At 45.1% G+C, this 6000-nt stretch overlaps 1 long non-coding RNA gene across 2 annotated transcripts; it reads left to right on the top strand.

Annotated features, from left to right (window-relative positions):
- The first annotated feature begins 596 nt into the window (after positions 1–596).
- Positions 597–3420, top strand: LOC128460429 (uncharacterized). Of its 2 annotated transcripts, none has more exons than XR_008342211.1 (4): positions 597–895; positions 2048–2134; positions 2247–2424; positions 2914–3420. It is a non-coding gene; the product is annotated as an uncharacterized LOC128460429 (long non-coding RNA). The 2 variants fall into 2 exon arrangements; XR_008342212.1 differs by lacking the exon at positions 597–895 and adding an exon at positions 1550–1913.
- The last annotated feature ends 2580 nt before the right edge of the window (positions 3421–6000 follow it).

Genomic DNA, 6000 nt, shown 5'->3' with positions numbered 1-6000 from the left:
ACCTGTAGCACCAGGACATTTTCCCATTTCACAGCTTATTCTACCAAACGATGTGTTTTGTAACATTGGGAAGATTAACATTGGTGTTTAACTTTAGTATTTAAGAACAGGTAAAAAAAAAAACAGCTTCCATCACTGCCAATCAAATTCAGATTCAAATTCAAATCAAAGGGGCTTGGTGCCATGGTGATTGATGAGGGAAGTTTTATTTCCAAAAAAATTTACTGGTGATTTTTTGGTTAATGTGTAGTTTGAATGTGTTGAAGGACAAGTTGACGGAAGCTTAAAGGGGACATATTATGAAAATTCCACTTTTGTAGTGCTTCTACACATTAGTTTGGGTATCTGGCATGTCTACCGTCCCAAAAACTCTGGAAAAAAATCACTCCCGCGATTTGTTGTGGTTCCTCTATTTCAGAAACTATGTGCTAAAGTGCGTCCAATGGAATTTCCCCCGAAATAGACGTCATAGTCGAAAAATGCCTATTTAGTACATTCCCCCATAGCTCTATGCACTCCCCCACTACCACTCGACCCACCCCTAGATGGACCCTCCCACTTTATAGAATTTCGGTCCACCGGTGTCCGCCATTTCATTCTTGCAAGCCTTGGAAACACTTGGATAAGCTAACAGCAGCATGAATCAATTACGACAACCGAGATGCTCAGTGGTCGGCTGCACAAATCAGCACAAATGTCTTCATGTGACTCCAGCTTCAGAAGACACAAGATTGAGATGGATTGAGTTCATATATGATGGCAACGTTCCTGCCACCACTTTGAATCGGACTGTTTTATCAACCTGGGCCAATATAACGCTGGATTCTCTAAAAGGTTGTTATTGAAAGAGGGGTCGGTGCCATCTTTCCATCGCAATACTGAAGACGAGGGAAATGTAAGTATTTTTTTTAAATAATTCTGGTATTTGCTTCTTTTAGACATTTTGTGTGGAGGCTAGTGCCGTTAGCATGTTGTGCCATGTGTGAGGGGGTGGGGGGCTAGTATGTAGTGGTGGGGGATAGGGAGAGACTTTACAGGAGTTTTCATTAATCGAGGACGGCTGGCGAGAGTCCACTGAACGGTGATCGCACAGCAGGTTCGTGAGTGTTGCGCTCTCCACGCTCTTCCCCCCCCTCCGCTTGAGGGGCCGTAGCAGCTACTACGAACCCCGGTAGTAGCTGCTATGAGCGTCGGTAGTAGCTGCTGTAGCTTGAAGTTAGCTACGGATGCTTGGAGCAGCTGCTACGAGCTCCGGTAGTAGCTGCTGTAGCTTGAAGTTAGCTACGGATGCTTGGAGCAGCTGCTACGAGCTCCGGTTGTAGCTGCTGTAGCTTGAAGTTAGCTACGGATGCTTGGAGCAGCTGCTACGAGCTCCGGTTGTAGCTGCTGGAGCTTGAAGTTAGCTACGGATGCTTGTAGCAGCTGCTACGAGCTCCGGTTGTAGCTGCTGGAGCTTGAAGTTAGCTACGGATGCTTGGAGCAGCTGCTACGAGCTCCGGTTGTAGCTGCTGGAGCTTGAAGTTAGCTACGGATGCTTGTAGCAGCTGCTACGAGCTCCGGTTGTAGCTGCTGGAGCTTGAAGTTAGCTACGGATGCTTGGAGCAGCTGCTACGAGCTCCGGTTGTAGCTGCTGGAGCTTGAAGTTAGGTACGGATGCTTGGAGCAGCTGCTACGAGCTCCGGTTGTAGCTGCTGGAGCTTGAAGTTAGCTACGGATGCTTGTAGCAGCTGCTACGAGCTCCGGTTGTAGCTAACTTCCAGCCCAGTGCTGCCGTGGGAAAAAATCAGCGGCACAGTACTAACGGGAGGACACGCGAGCGGGGGGGAGAGCGTAGAGAGCACGGAGAGCACAACACTCACGAACCTAACTTCCAGCTACAGCTGCTGCTACGGCCGCTCGTTCAAGATACCGGAGTATGTTGTTGTCATAATGTGCGGGACTAGAACGATTATTCATTACCAGCCCTAGTTGGGGAAATGTGCCCTTGTATCCTTGTATGCATGACAGTAGTACAAACATGAATAACATTGCTGCTTTTGGTGTTCAGGCAAGCACATCTGTTCACGGTGCTAGGCTACATCACGTAGCATGCCAGACGGACCCACCACACTGCGACCTCACTACAAAAGTACAGGTTGGTTTACCCTCAGTTACTTCTTCATGTCATTGATTGTGTCTCCGTGTTAAAGTTGTAACAGTATCTCAATTGTTGTGACTCCATGGATACTGTGTCTGTTTTATCATAGGCACACAGAAAACTGTGCTGCACTGATGTTGGTGTTGGGACCTCAGCTGTAAGAGACCTCGCTTGGAGGAGGGAGAGGACAACCCAAGTTGTTCAAGTATGGACTTCGGAGAGCCACAGGATGCTACCTATGATCCTGATGACTCAATCACAGTCTTGACTGAGTCAGCAGATGTGACGTGAGTGACTCAATATTTAATCTAAACATTTCAATAATCAGATGGATTACCATCCTACACTTTTTTAGCTGTTGCAGCCTTTTGGTGAAATCTTTGTCGTTCTAATAGAATGGAATCTTCCAACCCTGTTCATAAGACACCCACATATATTGTCTATGAAAACTGCCTCCTGGAGCTGTTTGAGGTGTGTCCTGTGTGTCGGCGGGGACAGATGTAATATATAAGAAGAGCGAGTGCACAGAAAGCCGGTGAAAGCAGATGCAACCTTCCGTGATTCTCACAGGCTCTATTTAAAAGCCAAACAATGTACAAACAGTATGTGAAACATAAATAACGTATCGATTAACTGCTGTCTTTAAATGGTCTTCACGATTTAAAGACCATTTATTTATCGTCTTCACGATAAATAGAATAAAATAATTATAAAAAGAAAATGATAAATACAAAAAGTGCAAAATGTCCAACTTTTCCCCTCAATTTGTATTACAGATTACGTGGATAACCTGTTGGACCTCATCTTTCACGAGGTTTTTCAGGACCCGGCCCCATATGTGAATGAGGTGCTGAAGATCTCAAAACCTGAGGACCTCTCTGCTAAGTATGAGAAACCTGACAAGCAGGAAGTTATAGGCAGGTCTGAACCCTGTATAACTTCCCTGAGCATCAGGGAACACTCTGCGTATCTGGAGCACCGAGCAGGAGGGCAGGACCACCCTGATTCTCCGGCCCAGGTGGCCTCAACACCAGCTCACAAAGCTTCTGTACGCCAAATACCTGTAACGGCTGAGCAAAGTTTACATTGTATTTAGAGAATAAAGGTGACACACAAATATAAAGTGTTCCTTTGTTTACAGTATGGCTACTGATGGCACAAATTGTATTTTTGTAATCAATGTTTTCATTATACTTGGTATTTTTTGTATTTATTACCTCTGTCCCAGCCAGTACATTTAATAACTATTTTTAAAAAGCTCTGTGGCATTCTTTTTAGCAATCTTTCTGACAATAAAAGTTTATAGAAACAGTTGTGTGCTTTTAATGTTTGATATGTAACATGTTAACAATTGACACGTGTAAGATGAGCAGTTAGCAAAGTAATACAGAGGGAAGAGTAATTTATGTATTTTATTCCTCAGTCATATTTGTATTGCAGAAATGACTGATATCTCATGCATAAAAAAAACAAAACTTACTGCTCTATTCCTCTTGGACATAAAGGCCCATAATCTGCCCTATAGATGTTGAATGCATTCTGTAGTGAGAACACATTCAAACACACAGGCTAATTAATGGAGGTAAAAACGTTATGTCCTACACCTCCATGAGAGGGGGGAGGGGTGAGGAGGGGGAGGGATGAGAGGGGTGAAAGGGGGTGGAGTAAGATGGGGGCGGGCTGAGAGGGGGGCGGGGCCCTCAAAACAGGTCGATCTGAGGAGGTCTGTTTTAGACAGAGTAAAGAGGTGCTGTTTTAAATGATCCTTGTGGTATTTTTAGCAAAAAATGTTACAGACATTTCATTAAGACCCCAAGGAACCAAATCAAATGTGGTGAAATGGGCATAATATGTCCCCTTTAAGTTAATGCTAGGAGCACATTACATGAGGTGTGTAGATCCTTTAAGGAAAAAAACAATCCCTCCATTGGGTCTAATGTTATTTCAGAGAAAACTTTTCACGGCCCCATTTTTTTATTCCTACAAATTTCAAATATATCTGTGTGTCCGGCAAAGTCTTGCAATTCTGCCGATGTCTTTATTTCACAGATAGGACTTATAGTTTCTGAATTATAGTTGTTTGAGTGGGGCACTCAGAGTTTAGATTTCTCTCTTCCCAGTGAGGAGAGAACAGGTGCATTCAGTTGAGTTTCCATGGCAACCAGATACACACGTAGCAGGAGGGGAGTCTCTCTCTCTCTCTCTCTCTCTCTCTCTCTCTCTCTCTCTCTCTCTCTCTCTCTCTCTCTCTCTCAATCTCTCGCTTAAACCAGCCAGTCTGTCTCTCTCCCTCTCTCTCATTCTCGCTGCGTGTGTCTCTCTATCTGTGTCAATTGTTTTATATTGAATGTTTGATAGATCAAATTCACCTAAATCTTACACACTATTTCATCCTGTCACCTGCAGACATAAAGCCATTTGTCGTCAAGATCCAGACAAGAACGGAAACTTCTTCTGAAATAGTGCATCCACTGTTCCAACAGCTTCATCAAAAGATAGATCTACTCTCTGTGGTAAACCATGGAGAAACCAGATATTCTGAAGATCCTCAATGACGAACTCCTCCAAGCCTACAGGAAGATTAATGCTCTTAAGGATGAGGTGTGGCAGCTGGAAAACCAGCTTCAAGACAGAGATGATGTCATAAAGATGGCGATGGAGAAGGAGAAGGAGAAGGAGAAGGAGATTGAGACCGAGACCGAGAAGGAGAATGAGATCCAGGCCCTGACGGAGAAGGTGGAGCAGCTGGAAAACCAGCTGAAAGAGAAAGATGATGTCATAGCGAAGGAGGTCAAGAAACGACGCGCTCGCCTCAGGGCCTATCTTGACTGCCTTGCTGAGCTCACTGACTGTCAGGCCAAGGTTAAGCTTATGGAAGCAAGTCTGCACCAGGAGCCACCCCAGCCTGATACAAGCTGTAGCAGTGAGGTGGAGGTGGAGAAGGAGAAAGAGAAAGAGAAGGAGAAGGAGAAAGAGAAGGAGAAGGAGAAAGAGAAGGAGAAGGAGAAGGACAATGACAAGGAGAAGGAGAAACTTGTGACGATCTACAATGTCGAAATCCTCCGAGCCAACAGGAAGATGTTGGAGCCAACAGGAAGATGTTGGCTCTTAAGGAGGAGGTGTGGCAGCTGGAAAACCAGCTTAAAGACAGAGATGATGTCATAAAGATGGCGGTGGAGGAGGAGAAAGAGAAGGAGAAGGAGAAGGAGAAGGAGAAGAAGAAGGAGAAGGAGAAGGAGAAGGAGAAGGAGATTAAGATTGAGACTGAGACCGAGAGGGAGATGGAGACGGAGAAGGAGAATGAGATCCAGGCTCTGAACGAGAAAGTGGAGCAGCTGGAAAACCATCTGAAAGACAAAGATGATGTCATAACGAAGGAGGTCAAAAAATGGCGCGCTCGCCTCAGGGCCTATGTTGACTGCTTGGCTGAGCTCACTGACTGTCAGGCCAAGGCTAAAATTCTGGAAGCAAGTCTGCACCAGGAGCCTGCACCAGGAACCTGAGACAAGAAGGAGCAGTGAGGTGGAGGTCAACAAGGAGAAGGACAAGGAGAACGAGAAGGTGCTTGCTTCAGGCAAAGGAGACGAAAGGAGACGAAACTGCAGCAGGAGAAAACTCCAACTATGGGACTGAGCTACAGAAAGGAGGAGGCCGAGATGAGCTGGAGGAGAGAGAAGAGGTGGAGAAGCCCCCCCCCACCCTTTTTCTACTCCTCAAAACAAACCCCTCCCCTGTCCCCCTTTGTACATATTTGAAATGATCTAATGATGTGTTGTAAATATGTTAAACTTTTTGAATAAAAATAACTAGTACAGTAACATCTACCTCTGTCTTTCTGAATATACATACAGGATTCATTGATC

Source organism: Pleuronectes platessa, chromosome 17 (assembly GCF_947347685.1).
Source record: "Pleuronectes platessa chromosome 17, fPlePla1.1, whole genome shotgun sequence".
Taxonomy (NCBI): Eukaryota; Metazoa; Chordata; class Actinopteri; order Pleuronectiformes; family Pleuronectidae; genus Pleuronectes; species Pleuronectes platessa.
Note: the sequence above shows the minus strand (reverse complement) of the source record. Positions and strands in the feature narration are given on the sequence as shown.